This window comes from Balaenoptera physalus (assembly GCF_965194825.1).
Source record: "Balaenoptera physalus genome assembly, chromosome: 15".
In the NCBI taxonomy this organism is placed as follows: domain Eukaryota; kingdom Metazoa; phylum Chordata; class Mammalia; order Artiodactyla; family Balaenopteridae; genus Balaenoptera; species Balaenoptera physalus.
In genome coordinates, this window is record NC_138894.1 from 10,911,856 (window position 1) to 10,930,203 (window position 18,348).

The window sequence follows — 18,348 nt, forward strand, 5'->3', positions numbered from 1 at the left end:
CTAGAGGGGTGGGATAGGGAGGGTGGGAGGGAGACACAAGAGGGAGGAGATATGGGGATGTATGTATATGTATAGCTGATTCACTTTGTTATACAGCAGAAACGAATACACCATTGTAAAGCAATTATACTCCAATAAAGACGTTAAAAAAAAGAATGGAAAATATAAATAGTCCTTTATTTGTTAAATAAAATTGAACATATAATTAAAACTCCTTTCACAAAGAAAATTCCAAGCTCTGATGACTTCAATGGGAAATTTCTGCAAATAACAATAGGATGAATATTACACTAACTTGTCCAGAGAAAAGACAAAAAGTTGAGGCCAGCATAAACTTGATCACAACCTGACACTTCAATAAAAAAGTTTACCGCTAGAACAAAATATAAATTTTCTAATTACCAGAAAACACATACACACACACGAAGTCAGACAATATGGTGAAAGATTTCAAAAGAAGCAATCAAAACAAAAGCATAACATAAAATATGACAGAATTGAGACCAAGGGTGTTAGTTAAATTAATAAATATAAACAGGCTCACCTATAAAAAAGGAAAACAGTATCAGATCACCAAAAAAGCCCACAGTTCTAATATATGGAAATACATACAACTCTATGTAAGAAATATACCCAGAACAAATTGCTCAGGAAGGTTAAATTTTTTTAAATGTGCAAAGGCCAGGCAGGCAAAGGTAAAGAAAGAAAGAAAGAAAAAAAAAAAAAAGCAGGGTCGTAATCTTTATTATAGATACGTTGAAAATTCAGGACAAAAAGCATTTACAAGCTAAGGGAAAGCAATTCATTATAGCAAAATTGTGCAATTCACAAACTGTCATGAACTTCTGTGCCTCAAATAATATCATGTAGTCAGTGTTTCCAATTGACTCACTCAGCACAACCTCAGTCAACCTCTAGCACAAAAACAGCCAGAAAGCTGGGACTTAAGTTCCTTTCATCAGACGTATCGACAGGAGAATTGGAACACAAGTGAGCAGTGGGAGATGATCAACCACGCACAGGGATTGGCATCAACTGGAAAGCAGCAGTGGAAGCATTTGGTTCTTCTGGGACAGCTGGTGGAGGTGTTCCTGTCTTGTCCCTGGCATTTTGCATAGCAAGTGTCAGATGGCAGCAGCTGTGGAGTTTGGGGCAGTGGTGCAGTGGGCATGCTCTTTGCCTATCCTATGCTTGTTCCCTCACTGTATTTAGGAAGAAGATAACTTGTTTTCTCGTCTTCACAGGTCTACAGATAGAGGAATTTTGCCCCAGGATGGACCATACCCTGGGTCTTACTCATAGATTTAGAGGTTTTAGAAGATGAGATTTGGGACTTTTTGATGAGATTTGAGACTTAAAGTTGATATGGGAACAGGTCAAGACCTTGGGAATCTTAGGATAGGATGAGTGTATTTTGCATATGGAGCAGACTTGAATTTTTTAGATGCCAGAGGGCAGACTATACTAGGTTGAATAGTGTCCCTCCAAAATTCACATTCATCTGGAACCTTAGAGTGTGACCTTATTTGGAAATAGTCTTTGCAGATGTAATTAAATTAAGATGAAGTCATACTGGATCAGAGTGGGCCCTAAGCCACTGACTAGTGTCCTTACAGGAGGAAAAAACAGACATACACACAGCAGAGAAGGCCACATCAAGATGGAGATAGAGATTGGTTTGATGCATCTACAAACCAAGGATCACCAAGGATTGCTAACGACCACCAGAAACTGGGGGAGACAAGGAAGGATCCTCCCTAGAGCCTTCAGAGAGAGCATTGCCCTGCTGATACCTCGCTTTCAGGCTTCTAGCCTCCAAAACTGTGAAAGAATACGATTCCGATGTTATAAACCACCAAGTTGGAGGTAACTTGTTTTAGCAAATCTAAGAAACCATTATAGTGATCCTCTGGTCTTTTTTCTATACATACATACTTTTCTTGAATGTATGTGAATGTGTGTGTAAAATTAAGGTGTGTGTACACTTTTTTAGATATAAAGCATCTTTCTATGTGATCAAGTAAACCCCATAGCTGCATACTTAATGGCCATGTGCATGCCATTTTATGAATCCCACAGAATTTAGTTAACCTTTTCCTCATGGCTGGACATTAATATGCTCCTTATTGTCCCATCTAACATCTCTTTAAAGTTCACCTGACCCTGGGACTTCCCTGGTGGTCCAGTTGTTAAGACTCCGCACTCCCAATGCAGGGGGCACTGGTTCCATGCCTGGTCAGGGAACTAAGATCCCGCATGCTGCATGGTGTGGCCAAGAGAAAAAAAAAAAAAAGGTTCACCTGACCCTGTATGAGAGGTAGCAGAGGGTGGTAGTTAGAGCTCAGAATCTGGAGCCAGACTGAGTTCAAATCACGACTCTACCTCATACCAGCTGGCTAAGAGTGCCTGAGTTATAGAACCCCTCTGTGCTCCCGTTTCTTCCTGTATGAGGTGGGAACAATGTCTGTGCCCTCCTCATAGGTTATTGTGAGGACTGCTGGGTACAGGGAAAGCCCTTAGAGCAAACAGTGCTAACAACAAGTCAGGTGTTCTATGTAAACCTGAACGTAACCGTAACCCTAACCCTAACCCTATCGGTGCTCCTGCCCCTCCTCCTCCACAGTAATGACCTCACCTTTCTTCACACAGAACCTTCCATCGTGAGGAGGAGTGAGAAAGCCCTGGAGAATGTGTGGTACAACTTTAATGCCCTTAAGTTCTGAGAAGACTTTCAAACCTAACTCTCTCCCCTAATTCCTCTGAGATGAGACCAGCGTCCACAGGAGCGGGAATGACACCATTCAGTGGAAACACCATCTGGGAAAGACACAGGCAGGTGGCCAAACTCTTCTCCAGCTCCTCAAATGGTTCTATTCAAAGAATGCAACAGATTGGGCAGATTACAATCCAACAAAAATGTGTTGAGGGCCTACTACAAGCTAGGCCCTGAGCTGGATGCTTTCACAGTTACTATCTTTTTAAAAAAAATTTATTTTACTGAAGTATAGTTCATTTACAATGTCGTGTTAGTTTCTGCTGTACAGCACAGTGATTGAATTATACGTATATATATATATATATTCTTTTTCATATTCTTTTCCATTAGGATTTATTACAGGGTATTGAATATAATTCCCTGTGCTATACAGTAGGGCCTTGTTGTTTATCCATTCTATATATAATAGTTTGCATCTGCTAATCCCAAACTCCCAATCCATCCTTCCCCCACCCCTCCTCTCCCTTGGCAACCACAAGTCTGTTCTCCATGTCTCACAGTTATTACCTTGTTTCAACCTCACAATAGCATCGTGATCTCATAGCAAACAAACACACAAATCTATACTAAGCTATAGAGGCTAAATGTTAAAGCCAGAGGGAGTAAAGCAGGGGTTCTCAAATTAAACACGCAACGGCATCACCTGGAGAGCTTGTTAGACCTCAGGTTGACGTCAGAGTTTCTGATCAAGTTGGTCCTGGCGGGGGGTGGAGCCTGAGAATTTGCATTTCTAACATGTTCCCAGGTGATGCTGATACTGCTGGCCCCAGGGAGCATACTCTGAGAACCACTGGAGGAAACGCTGCAGTCTCTCAGCGACCATCCTGAATGCCCCTCTTCCCCGCCGGGGGTGCTCTCAAAGGGCAGGTGCTTTAGATGTCTACATGTCTGCTTATGCAATTCCTTCTGCTTCTTCCTTCCTCGTCTAACCCAGTAGCACTTACACTTGGGTGTCCCTGAGGGTTTCTGGATGGGGTTACAGAAATGAAACCCAGCGTGCGTGCTCTATGGCAGATTTAAGAGAATTTCAAGGGCAGTTTTTGTTGTACTTGATTTTGCCTTCTGTGCCAATTACAGAACATAATCTGCTCATAGATTCTGATGCCACTGCATAATAATACATGGGATAGACTGTGAGAAGAAAGATTTTACACACACACACACACACACACGCACACACATACACACAACTGAGGGGGAGGGGTGGGAGAGGAAGGATTTAGGCGTGTGAAGGCATGTGTGCTTACACCTGAAGACGTCAGGAGTTCTTGTTAGGGCGGGCATTCCAGGCAGAGAAATAACAAGTGCAAAAGCACAGAGGCAGAAATGCCCAGGCTTGTTTAGGCATTGACGAGGGGATGTGTCATGTCACCTATGTTCCTCTCTTTATTGAGGGGCATTAGCTCCTGATACTAACGGAGGGCTACACTGCTTACATTTTCTCTTTTGTTCCCAGGGCTAAAAGGAGTTGGCATAGCTCTGACGGGCTAGGAGTGCAATGGACAAACACCAAGAGTATCCTGGCACTGGTTTCACAATCCTCTTAGGCCAGCATTGTCCAGTAGAACTTTCAGTGATGATGGAAATGTTCTAGAGCTGTGCTGTCCCAGGTTAGTCATAGGTGGCCCATGAAACACTTGAAATGTGGCTAATGGAATGGAAGAACTGAATTTTTAATTTCAGTTAATTTAAATTCCATTTTAATTTTAGATTGAAATAGGTACATCTGGTGACCTGTGATGGCAGCTCCAGAGGCAGGCCATCGGGGATCAGAACCACTGTGGTCTTCCAGCTACGGCTATGGCGACTGCCTGAAGGCAAGATTCTGAATTCCATGCTGGTGGGAATAAATGCTGAAGGAGATATGGTCCCTGTCCTTGAGAGAGACAGAACTAAACATGCGACCGGAAAGCCAAGAGGTGAGTGCAGCAAGGCAGGGAGCCCAGGATTCTGTGAGAACACATGGAGAGCCTCGTGGTCCTGTCTGTTGCTCAGAGATGGCGTCTCAGAAGGGTGGCGGCTGGGCTGAGGGTGAGGACGAGCTGGAGTTAGTATGAGAGGCTGGGGAAGGGCCAAGTGGAAGCGGTGGTGCCCTTGGGTTGTCATGGCGACACTGAGGCCCTGGAAATCACAGTGTGCCCTTGGGCTGCTATTTAATTAAGCCATCAAACCGTGGCAGGGAATTGCCATTTATTTATTTTTATACTTTATTTCATCCCCAAAAGAGTTAAGGAGGATTGTAAGAGCAAACATAGAGCACAGCAGGATAAAAATAGAAAGCCCTTAGAGTGAAGGGAAAGTAAGGGCAACTAGTAAGATGAACCCAGAGGGCTTCTGGGTTGTCTCCATCCTTGATGAGCTGTCAGCTGCTTTACTCACATGGAGGAGTCCCTGCTCACGCTGACATCTGGCATCTAAGGCACTTGATATCACAGTAGCTGGGTCCTGGGCAGGCTTCCCCGGGAAGCGCCTGACCAAACAATTGTCCGAAGATGGAGGTGATTTTGAAGAAGGCAGCACCACGGAGCCCTCCCAGTTCCATAAGTGCAAGAAGCAAGAACATATAACTCAGATCTGTGACCTAACACCCTGCTGTGGATTGGATTGTGTTCCCCCAAAACACAATTCAAGTCCTAACCCCCAGCAGCTCAGAAAGCGACCTTACTGGAAAATAGGGTCTTTGCAGATGTAATCAAGTTAAAATGAGATCATGAGGGTGGGCCCTATTCCAATATGACTGATGTCCTTACGAAAAGGAGAAATTTGGACTCAGGGGCAAACACACACAGAGGAAAGAGGGTCACGTGAAGACAGAGGATTGGAGTCATGCACTCATAATTTTAATGAGTGCCAAAGATTGTCAGCAAACCACCAGAAGCTGGCAAGAGGTTTAGGAAGGGTCCTTCCCCTACAGGTTACAGAGGGAGCATGGCCCTGCCAACACCTTGCTTTTGGACTTCTAGCCTCAAGAACTATGAGACAATAAATTTCTGTTGTTCTAAGCCACCTGGTTTTGTGGTGAGCTGTTATGGCAGCCTTGAGAAACTAACACAGACCTTGACTCTGAACATGCTGCTTGAAAGGCAGTTAGAGTCAGAACTAGCTTGGGAATGTGTGAGGTTCCGGGTAGGGTTCTCAGGGGGACTGTGTATGCGAGAGGCCCTGGGTGAGAGGTGAGTGCTTCAGCAACAAGGAACTCTAGGAACGCTCACCATTCATTTAATTATCACTGCACCACATGGAACGGGGGCAGACCGCGCGCGCGCACACACACACACATACACACACACACATACACTTCAGTCCATATGCAATCTTAGAAAGACTTCCCATTTCCTGATTGGTGCGCTACTTATTTCTGTTTTGGGTTTTGTTTCGTTGTTTTTTAGTTCCTAATGTCTTTGATTAACCATTTTTCTACATACTCTGTAACATTTTATTTTAAAATACAAACAGCCAATTATAACTAATGTGCACCTTTCAATCCACGTCAGGATTACAGCGTCACTTGTCACACCTGACAGAAAGTTTAGACGTGCCCTTAGGTGACTAAATAAATTCACTGAAAATGATACAAAGGAATAATAAAAAAATGTTTAAAGTGGGAATAAGGCCAACTAGTCAGTTTGTCTTAGTGTATAACAAAGCTTCAACATTCATTGTGCAATTTTTTCATTTCTAAATTTGCTTTGATAACAGCATTCCAATGTAAGTTGGCTTTGATTTTTTGAATACTTTTCTGGGCCTTATTTTCCTTATCTGTAAAGTAGGGATGATAATAACGCTATCTCTGAGGTTGCTGAGGCTTCACCGTTAACTTGGAAACATACCAGGCACATACTTAGCGCTCCAGGGTGTTAAGTCTGAAAGGTATTTCGGGCCCAGGTCCTGCCCTCAAGGAGTTTATAGTCAACTTTGGGATACCAGCAAGTGAGGCAACACTGGGTTTTTTCCTCTCCCCAGCTGCTCCCCCCAGCCCTTCCTTCACCTGGGAGAAAGTCTTTTCTAGAAGGTTAAAAAGACAGAGACTGTGATAGCAAAAGAGTGTTAAAGATAGATTAGCATCTTTCAGGCTTCTCCTTAGCTCATTCTGACTACAGTTTACTGAACTTTACTGGAGCTCTTTATTTCTTCAGATGGACCAAGTAACTGTTTAGTGTCTTTTATTTCTGTCTGAAGGACTTCCTGTAGGCAGGTTTGCTAGTGATGAATTTTCTGTTTTTGTTTATCTAGTTATGTCTTAATTTCACCTTCTTTTTTCAAAACTCTTTAGAAAGACAGTTTGCTGGATACAGAACTCTTGGTCAACAGTCTTTTTCTTTCAGAACCTTTGACTATTTCATCCTACTGCCTTCTGGCCCTGTGGTTTCTGACGAGAAATCAATTGATCTTACTGAGGATTTCATGTTTATGATGAATTGCTTCTTTCTTCCTGTTTTCAAGATTCACTTTTTGTCTTTAGCTATCAATAGTTTGGTTTGATATTTGATATTTCTAGGTGTGGATGTTTTTAAGTTTATCCTGCTTGAAGTGCATTGAGTTTCTTGGATGTGTAGATTATTTTTCATCAAATTTGGAAAGTTTTGAGCCATGGTTTCTTAATATATTTTTTCTGCTCCTTTCTCTTTCTCCTCTTCTTCTGGGACTCCAGAAGATTCAGGGAGTCTCTGTTCATTTTTGTTCACTTTTTTTTCTTTCTCTTCTTCAGAATAGATAATTTAATTTGGCCCATTTTCTTTTTTTTTTTTTTTAATTAATCTATTTATTTATATTTTTATTTTTGGCTGTGTTGGGTCTTCGTTTCTGTGCGAGGGCTTTCTCCAGTTGCGGTGAGCGGGGGCCACTCTTCATCACGGTACGTGGGCCTCTCACCGTCGTGGCCTCTCCCGTTGTGGAGCACAGGCTCCAGATGCGCTGGGCTCAGTAGTTGTGGCTCACAGGCTTAGTCGCTCCGCGGCATGTGGGATCTTCCCAGACCAGGGCTCAAACCCGTGTCCCCTGCATTGGCAGGCAGATTCTTAACCACTGTGCCACCAGGGAAGCCCTTGGCCCATTTTCAAGTTCACTGATTCTTCCTTCTGCCTGCTCAAATTTGTTGAGCCCTTCTAGTGAATTTTCATTTCAATTACTACACATTTCTATATTTTTTCATAATTTCTATCTATTAATATTCTGTATTTGGTGAGACATCGTTGTCATACTTTCCTTTAGTTCTTTAACAGGTTTCCTTTAGTTCTATGAACATATTTAAAATAGCTAATTTAAAACCATTATCACCATGATTCTGGGCACTTGATTTTCAAGGCTGCCACAGAGCTGGGCGGGGAGGAGGGGAAATGGAAATAGGGCAAGTTAAAATCCCAGAAAAACCATTGTTCTTACTCTAATTCAGCCTTTTAAAAAAATAAATAAATAAACACTACTTCTGGATTGCTAAAAGTCTTTGGTTAATTTCCAAAGTTCTGAAAAACATTGATTCTGAAAAGTTTGCCATTTTTTGCTTTTATAGAGTTTTGCCTATCCTTACTTTGCCATTTTTGCTGATATTACTTAATTTCATTGATTTCTGGTCTTTCATTATTTTTTTTCCTCAGCACTGCTTTAGATGCATCCTGCAAATATTGATAACTTGTATTTTATTTTCATTTGGTTACATGGACCTTTTTCCATTGAGACTTCCTCTTTAACCCATGGATAATTTAGAACTCTGTTGTTTTATATCCAAGTGTTTATAGATTCTCCAATTGACTTTCTGTTATTGATTCCTACCTTGATTCCATTATCTTCAAAGAACTTACTTTGTATAATTTAAAATCTTTTAAATGTGTTGAGGTTTGGGGATGGAAAAAGATAGTCCATGCAAATGGAAATCAAAAGAAAGCTGGAGTAGCAATACACATATCAGATAAAATAGACTTTAAAATAAAGACTTTTACAAGAGACAAGGAAGGATACTACATAATGATCAAGGGATCAATCCAAGAAGAAGATATAACAGTTACAAATATATATGCACCCAACATAGGAGCACCTCAATACATAACGCTAATGCTAACAGCCATGAAAGAGGAAATTGACAGTAACACAATAATAGTGGGGGACTTTAACACCTCACTTACACCGACGGACAGATCATCCAGACAGAAAATTAATAAGGAAACACAATCTTTAAATGACACAATAGACCAGATTTAACTGATATTTATAGGACATTCCACCCGAAAACAGCAGATTATACTTTCTTCTCAAGTGCACACAGAACATTCTCCAGGATAGATCACATCTTGGGTCACAAATCAAGCCTTGGAAAATTTAAGAAAATTGAAAACATATCAAGCATCTTTTGCAACCACAACACTATGAGATTAGAAATCAATTTTGGGGAAAAAACGTAAAAAACACAAACACATGGAGGCTAAACAATACGTTACTAAATAACCAAGAGATCACTGAAGAAATCAAAGAGGAAATCAAAAAATACCTAGAGACAAATGACAATGAAAACACAATGATCCAAAACCTATGGGATGCAGCAAAAACCGTTCTAAGAGGGAAGTTTATAGCAATACAATCCTACCTCACGAGACAAGAAAAATCTCAAGTAAACAATCTAACCTTACACCTAAAGGAACTAGAGAAAGAAGAACAAACAAAACCCAAAATTAGTAGAAGGAAAGAAATCATAAAGATCAGAGCAGAAATAAATGAAATAGAAACAAAGAAAACAATAGCAAAGATCAGTAAAACTAAACGCTGCTTCTTTGAGAAGATAAACAAAATTGATACACCTTTGCCCAGACTCATCAAGAAAAAGAGGGAGAGGACTCAGATCAATAAAAATAGAAATGAAAAAGAAGTTAAAATGGACACCGCAGAAATACAAAACATCATAAAAGACTACTACAAGCAACTCTATGCCAATAAAATGGACAACCTGGAAGAAATGGACAAATTCTTAGAAAGGTATAACGTCCAGGACTGAACCAGGAAGAAATAGAAAATATGAACAGACCAATCACAAGCACTGAGATTGAAACTGTGATTAAAAATCTTCCAACAAACAAAAGTCCAGGACCAGATGGCTTCACAGGTGAATTCTGTCAAACATTTAGGGAAGAGCTAACACCCACCCTTCTCAAACTCTTCCAAAAAATTGCAGAGAAAGGAACACTCCCAAACTCATTCTATGAGGCCACCATCACCCTGATACCAAAACCAGACAAAGATACTACAAAAAAAGGAAAATTAAAGACCAATATCACTGATGAATATAGATGCAAAAATCCTCAACAAAATACTAGCAAACAGAATCCAACAACACATTAAAAGGATCATATACCATGATCAAGTGGGATTTATCCCAGGGATGCAAGGATTCTTCACTATATGCAAATCAATCAATGTGATACACCATATTAACAAATTGAAGAAGAAAAACCATATGATCATCTCAATAGATGCAGAAAAACTTTTGAAAAAATTCAATACCCATTTATGATAAAAACTCTCGGGCTTCCCTGGTGGCGCAGTGGTTGAGAATCTGCCTGCCAATGCAGGGGACACGGGTTCGAGCCCTGGTCTGGGAAGATCCCACATGCCACGGAGCAACTGGGCCCGTGAGCCACAATTACTGAGCCTGCGCGTCTGGAGCCTGTGCTCCGCAACAAGAGAGGCTGCGATGGTGAGAGGCCCGCGCACCGCGATGAAGAGTGGTCCCCACTTGCCGCAACTAGAGAAAGCCTTCGCACAGAAACGAAGACTCAACACAGTCATAAATAAATAAATAAATAAATAAATAAATAAAAGAACGTGAATTTCTTTAAAAAAAAAAAAAAAAAAAAAAAAAAAAAACTCTTCAGAAAGTGGGCATAGAGGTTACCTACCTCAACATAATAAAGGCCATATATGACAAACCCATAGCAAACATCATTCTCAATGGTGAAAAACTGAAACCATTTCCCCTAAGATCAGGAACAAGACAAGGATGTCCACTATCACCACTATTATTCAACATAGTTTTGGAATCCTAGCCATGGCAATCAGAGAAGAAAAAGAAATAAAAGGAATACAAATTGGAAGAGAAGAAGTAAAACTGTCACTGTTTGCAGATTACATGATACTATACACAGAGAATCCTAAAGATGCCACCAGAAAACTACTAGAGCTAATCAATGAATTTGGTGAAGTTGCAGGATACAAAATTAATGCACAGAAATCTTTTGCATTCCTAAAGACAAACAACGGAAGATCAGAAAGAGAAATTAACGAAACACTCCCATTCACCATTGCAACAAAATGAATAAAATACCTAGGAATAAACCTACCTAAGGAGGTAAAAGACCTGTACTCAGAAAACTATAAGACACTGATGAAAGAAATCAAAGATGACACAAACAGATGGAGAGATATACCATGTTCTTGGATTGGAAGAATCAATATATATATATATTTTAATTTATTTACTATTTATTTTTGGCTGTGTTGGGTCTTCGTTTCTGTGCGAGGGCTTTCTCTAGTTGCGGCAAGCGGGGGCCACTCTTCATCGCGATGTGCGGGCCTCTCACTATCGCGGCCTCTCTTGTTGCAGAGCACAGGCTCCAGACGCGCAGGCTCAGTAGTTGTGGCTCATGGGCCTAGTTGCTCTGTGGCATGTGGGATCTTCCCACACCAGGGCTCGAACCCGTGTCCCCTGCATTGGCAGGCAGATTCTCAACCACTGCACCACCAGGGAAGCCCGGAAGAATCAATACTGTGCAAATGACTATACTACCCAAAGCAATCTACAGATTCAATGCAATCCCTATCAAATTACCAGTGGCATTTTTTTACAGAACTAGAACAAAAAATGTTAAAATTTGTATGGAGACACAAAAGACACCGAATAACCAAAGCAATCTTGAGGGGAAAAAATGGAGCTGAAAGAATGAGACTACCTGACTTCAGACTATACTACAAAGTTACAGTAATCAAGACAATATGGTACTGGCACAAAAACAGAAATATAGATCAATGGAACAGGATAGAAAGCCCAGAGATAAACCCATGCACCTATGGTCACCTTATCTTTGATAAAGGAGTCAAGGATACACAATGGAGAAAAGACAGTCTCTTCAATAAGTGGTGCTGGGAAAACTGGACAGCTACATGTAAAAGAATGAAATTAGAACACTCCCTAACACCATACACAAAATAAACTCAAAATGGATTAAAGACCTAAATGTAAGACTGGACACTATAAAACTCTTAGAGGAAAATATAGGAAGAACACTCTTTGACATAAATCACAGCAAGATCTTTTTTGACCCACCTCCTAGAGTAATGGAAATAAAAACAAAAATAAACAAATGGGACCTAATGAAACTTAAAAGCTTTTGCACAGCAAATGAAACTATAAACAAGACAAAAAGACAACCCTCAGAATGGGAGAAAATATTTGCAAATGAATCAACGGATAAAAGATTAATCTCCAAAATATATAAACAACTCCTGCAGCTCAATATTAAAAAAACAAATAACGCAATCAAAAACTGGGCAGAAGACCTGAATAGACATTTCTCCAAAGAAGACATACAGATGGCCAAGAAGCACATGAAAAGCTGCTCAACGTCACTAATTATTAGAGAAATGCAAATCAAAGCTACAATGAGGTATCACCTCACACCAGTTAGGAGGGGCATCATCAGAAAATCTACAAACAACAAATGCTAGAGAGGGTGTGGAGAAAAGGGAACCCTCTTACACTGTTGGTGGGAATGTAAACCGATACAGCCACTATAGAGGACAGTATGGAGGTCCCTTAAAAAACTAAAAATAGAACTACCATATGACCCAGCAATCCCACTGCTGGGCATATACCCACAGAAAACCACAATTCAAAAAGACACATGCACTCCAATGTTCATTGCAGTACTATTTACAATAGCCAGGTCATGGAAGCAAACTAAATGCCCATCAACAGACGAATGGATAAAGAAGAAGTGGTACACATATACAATGGAATATTACTCAGCCGTAGAAAGGAACGAAACTGGGTCATTTGTAGAGACGTGGATGGACCTAGAGATTGTCATACAGAAAGTAAGTCAGAAAGAGAAAAACAAATATCGTATATTAACGCGTATATGTGGAACCTAGAAAAATGGTACAGATGAGCCGGTTTGCAGGGCAGAAATTGAGACACAGATGTAGAGAACAAAAGTATGGACACCAAGGGGGAAAGCGGCAGCGGGGTGGTGGTGGTGGTGTGATGAATTGGGCGATTGGGATTGACACGTATACACTGCTGTGTATAAAATTGATGCTGTCATTCAAATTGTTTTTCTTACGTAGGTAAAGTGTTTCTTTCTGGATGCTTCAGATTTTTTATTTTATTTTTTATTTGTTCTTAGGTTTGACTATGATGTGTCTTGGTGTGAATTTCTTTGGGTTTATCCTGTTTGGGGTTCATTCAGATTTTGGAATGTGTTGTTTTATGTTCTTTGCCTAAACTGGGAAATTTTCAGTCATTATAGCTTCAAATATTTTTTCATCTCCACTTTCTTTCTCTTCTCCTTCTAGGACTCCAATAATATGAATATTAGATTTTTTTCATTATAGTCCCACAGGTCCCTGAGACTCTGTTCTTTTTCTTTTCAGTGTATTTTCCCTGTGCTGTTCAGATTGAGTAATTTCTATTGTTATATCCTCAATCTCAATGATTCATTCCTCTGAAATATTTTTTTCTGGCATTGAGTCCATTCAGTGAAGCTTTTTTTTTTTAATTGGGTTATTGTATCTTTAGCTCTATAATTTAATTTCCCTTTGGTTCTTTTTTAAAACCTTCTACTCCTTTTCTGAGATTTTCTATTTTTTCCTGTGTTTCAAACATGTATGTAATTGCTTGTTGAAACATTTTTAAAATGATGGCTGCCTTAAAGTTCTTGTCAGACAATTCCAACATGTGAGTCATCTCAGTGTTGACATCTGTTGATTGTCTCTCTAACTCAAATTGTGATTTTCTTGGTTGTTGGTATGATGAGTAATTTTCAGTTGTATTCTGGACATTTTGATTATTATATTGTGAGACACTGAATCCTATTTAACTTTTTTGGCAGACAGTCACCCATTTTAGCATACAGGTGTAGCATACAGGTCAAGGTGTGGGTGGGTTTTCAGCTCCCTGCTGGACCCTGTTGACAGCATCCTGACAAAGGCTGAGCAGTGACTCATACAGCCTGTGAGTACAAAGGAGTGGGGTGGAAGTTCAACAACCCTGTTAGCAATGACTCACACTACCTCATTGTCTCCAAGTGGGGTGTAGCTCAGCTCCCTGCTGAGCTGACACCGGGGTGGGGGATGTGAAGGACCGTCTAGCCCACCCACAAACTGCCTCCTTCCATTTCACTGATGCCAGGTGGAAGAAGATGTGCAGCTCCCCACTGGGCCCCACTGGCGGTTCCACAGCAGGAAAATCAGAGCACTGCCTGCTTCTGCTGGGTGCAGATAGAAGGTTAGCTCCCTGTTTGGTCCTGCCAACACCACCAGCTGGATAAATCAGAACTTCACTCCTGTTTCCGTGAGGCTGTCAGGGAAATGGAAGACTAGCTCCCTTTTGGGCCTGGAAGAAAACTTGGGTGGGGATATTTATCCACTGTCATTTGGCTGGAGTAGGGGAGATATTATCAAAAAGGTTTTCTGTTCTCTTATGCATCTCTTTTCTTGGTCCTTTGTTCAGGAGGAATAGGCTTTTCTTGGAGCCTTTTCTTTCTTTCATTGTTCTTGTTGGTGCTTCCATTTTGCAGGCTTCACCAGTGCTCCATTCAGAATATATGGGAGGCAGAAAAAAAACCTATTGTTTTCTCAAGTCCTGTTGTTCTTAGGAAGTCTGCCTTCTATCTTTCAGAGTCTTTTTATGCTTGTTTGTTGTGTTGTGTGCAGGGGTTTTTTAGTTGTAAGAGGGAAATCCTGGGAGGAATGTAACTATTCCATCTTGGGTGGAACCAGAACTCTGAAATTACTTTTTGTGAAGATCTGTAATGATGTGGGAAATGTTTCCTGTTAAGTAAAAAAGAAAGATATAATTTACATCTATTACATAACCTTGACCATGAGTGGATGAATGTAATTAACATCTGTTGGGCAGATGGACGAATTAATTCATTAATATCCTCAGTCAATGCTGTGCCACCTGAGCCCCCAAATTTGATCACTTTCTTACTCCAAGCCTTAACATTTTCTACAAGCCTCTGTATGTACACAGCTATGGTCTCACTGAAGTTTACCTTACAAATCCTGAATACCCTTGGAAATGTTAGATTTGTGAGTCCTGATTTTAATCTTTTGTCCACTTTTATAATACATATAGTAGGTAGTGAAATTTTAGGAAAGATTTTTAAATAAATTGGTTGGTCATTTTCCTGAGACTGACTAATTTGGTCAAATAATTTTTCCTGGCTAGGAAAAAAGGCAATCCTCATTACAATGAGGCATCTATTTATCCATCAAGTAGATATGAAGCGAATGAGAATTAAAGAGACAGCTTTTATTATTTTTTCTTTTCTTTTTTTTTTTTTTAATTTTTACAGTAGTTCCTTATTGGTTATATATTTTAAATATAGCAGTGTGCACATGTCAATCCCGAACTCCCAGTCTATCCCTCCCCCACACCCTTTCCACTGGTAACCATAAGTTCATTCTCTAAGTCTGTGAGTGTTTCTGTTTTGTAAGTAACTTCATTTTTATCATTTTTTTATATTCCACATATAAGCAATATCATATGATATTTGTCTTTCTCTGTCTGACTTACTTCACTTAGTATGATAATCTCCAGGTCCATCTGTGTTGCTGCAAATGGCATTAGTTCATTCTTTTTAATGGCTAAATAATATTCCGTTGTATATATGTACCACATCTTCTTTAACCATTCATCAGTCGATGGACATTTAGGTTGCTTCCATGTCTTGGCTATTGTAAACAGCACTGCAATGCATGTATCATTTTGAACTATGTTTTTCTCTGGATATATGCCCCGGAGTGGGATTGCTGGATCATATGGTAGCTCTATTTTTAGTTTCTTTCTTTTTTTTTTTTAATTTTATTTATTTATTTATTTTATTTTTGGCTGTGTTGGGTCTTCATTGCTGTGCGAGGGCTTTCTCCAGTTGCGGCGAGTGGGGGCCACTCTTCATCGCGGTGCGCGGGCCTCTCACTGTCACGGCCTCTCCCGTTGCGGAGCACAGGCTCCAGACGCGCAGGCTCAGTAGTTGTGGCTCACAGGCTTAGTTGCTCTGCGGCCTGTGGGGTCCTCCCAGACCAGGGCACGAACCCGTGTCCCCTGCATTGGCAGGCAGATTCTTAACCACTGCGCCACCAGGGAAGCCCTATTTTTAGTTTCTTAAGGAACCTCCATACTGTTCTTCATAGTGGCTGTACCAATTTACATTCCCACCAATAGTGTAAGAGAGTTACCCTTTCCAGCATTTATTGTTTGTAGACTTTTTTTTTAAATTTTATTTATTTATTTATGGCTGTGTTGGATCTTCATTTCTGTGCGAGGGCTTTCTCTAGTTGTGGCAAGCGGGGGCCACTCTTCATCGCGGTGCGCGGGCCTCTCACTGTCGCGGCCTCTCTTGTTGCGGAGCACAGGCTCCAGATGCGCAGGCTCAGTAATTGTGGCTCACGGGCCCATTTGCTCCGCGGCATGTGGGATCCTCTCGGACCAGGGCTCGAACCCGTGTCCCCTGCATTGGCAGGCAGATTCTCAACCACTGCGCCACCAGGGAAGCCCTATTTTTAGTTTCTTAAGGAACCTCCATACTGTTCTCCATAGTGGCTGTACCAATTTACATTCCCACCAGTAGTGTAAGAGAGTTACCCTTTCCAGCATTTATTGTTTGTAGACTTTTTGATGATGGTCATTTTGACTGGTGTGAGGTGATATCTCATTGTAGTTTTGATTTGCATTTATTTCTCTAACACTTAGCGATGCTGAGCATCTTTTCATGTGCCTCTTGGCCATTTGTTATGAAGAGACAGATCTTAAAGCTCAGAACTATTGGCTGACCAGTGAAAGACCTTAGCAGCGTCCAGGGGGTGGTCAGGATCCACCACAGGAGAGTTAGAATGGACTTACCTTCCTGAAGGAGCTCAAGCTTAGACCTTTGATATTGTCTCCAAATAAGATTCTCTATACAGGGGCTTCCCTGGCGGCGCAGTGGTTGGGAGTCTGCCTGCCGGTGCGGGGGACGCGGGTTCGGGCCCTGGTCTGGGAGGATCCCACATGCCGCGGAGCAACTGGACCCGTGAGCCACGGCTGCTGAGCCTGCGCGTCTGGAGCCTGTGCTCCACAACAAGAGAGGCCGCGATGGAGAGTGGCCCCCACTCGCCGCGGCTGGAGAGGGCCCTCGCACAGAGGTGAAGACCCAGCACAGCTAAGGATAGATAAATAAATAAATAAATTTATTAAAAAAAAAAAAAAGATTCTCTATACAGTCACAGATACCCCAAATGGCATAATAAACCATGTTGTATGTTCTTGTTTTAAAAGTATTAATTTATTAAATGGAAATATTTAAAATTTATCACAATTTTTATAACCCTGTTTTGGAGCTTTACCCTTTTTTAACATATCAGGAACCTCAAAAACTGTAAGTACCTGAGGGCCTTTCTTGATCTTTAAGAAGCTGTGGGAATTGGAACGAATATTCCTGGAGTTGCTGATCACCGTGTCTTGGAATACTATGGCCACCATTATCACTATATGTCCTTCTGGAATAGTGAGCAAATGCAATAGTCTTGGGTGAGAATTCATATCAAAGAAGGTATAACTAACTCGCATTTGCTTCTTTGGCTTTACCTCTGCTTCAAGAGATGCCCTCTGGGTTTATGAGAGCTCCAGTACATAGGGGGACTCAAGTTCCTTGGCAAAGTTCCATCAGAGAATCTCTTCCAGTGAGGGTCTATAGTTGTTTGCTCATTCCATGTGAACACAAACACAAGAGGCTTTCTTCTCCAGACACATTCTTTCATACTTCAGAGCAAACCTATGCATAACAAATCTTTAGTGTAATGAGGCTATTTTTGGCTCTGAATGCCATTGTTTCTGTTTAAGAAGGAGGAAAAATAGGTTCTTCTGGAAGATACTGATGGTGTAATAGCATTGTCCCAGGGTGCTTCACTTCTTTTGCTTATTTTTATATCTTCTTCTTTTTTATTAATTTTTATTGGAGTATAGTTGATTTACAATGTTGTATTCGTTCCTGCTCTACAGCAAAATGAATCAGTTATATATATACATATATCTACTCTTCTTTAGATTCTTTTCCCATATAGGTCTTTACAGAACACTGAGTAGAGTTCCCTGTGCTATACAGTAGGTTCTTATTAGTTATCTATTTTATATATAGTAGTGTGTATATGTCAATCCCAATCTCGCAATTTATCCCTCCCGCGCTTCCCCCTATATGTTCCTCTGTTTGGACTTTTATTGAAATTGACCTGCTTGGAGAAGATGATTGAGCCCAGGACACTTCACCTAGATAAACAGGATAATTTCCTCAGTGTGATGTACAACAACCTACAAGTACTTTTGCAGT

General features: G+C 40.8%; 1 protein-coding gene and 1 long non-coding RNA gene across 7 annotated transcripts in view; both read left to right on the forward strand.

Annotated features, from left to right (window-relative positions):
• LOC309644048 overlaps positions 1-7,702 on the forward strand; it is a 51,190-nt gene extending 43,488 nt beyond the window's left edge. For 4 of the 5 annotated variants that reach the window (XR_014254203.1, XR_014254204.1, XR_014254205.1 and 1 more), the window contains 2 exons: positions 2,650-4,386; positions 4,487-7,702. This is a non-coding gene — a long non-coding RNA (uncharacterized lncRNA). The remainder of the gene's footprint in view (positions 1-2,649; positions 4,387-4,486) is intronic. The other variant, XR_014254207.1, reaches the window with a different exon arrangement.
• A 6,452-nt stretch (positions 7,703-14,154) lies between these two features.
• TMEM131 (transmembrane protein 131) overlaps positions 14,155-18,348 on the forward strand; it is a 220,321-nt gene continuing 216,127 nt past the window's right edge. For both annotated transcript variants that reach the window (XM_082427225.1, XM_082427226.1), the window contains exon 1: positions 14,155-14,264. The gene's annotated coding sequence lies outside the window, so the exon portion shown is untranslated. The remainder of the gene's footprint in view (positions 14,265-18,348) is intronic.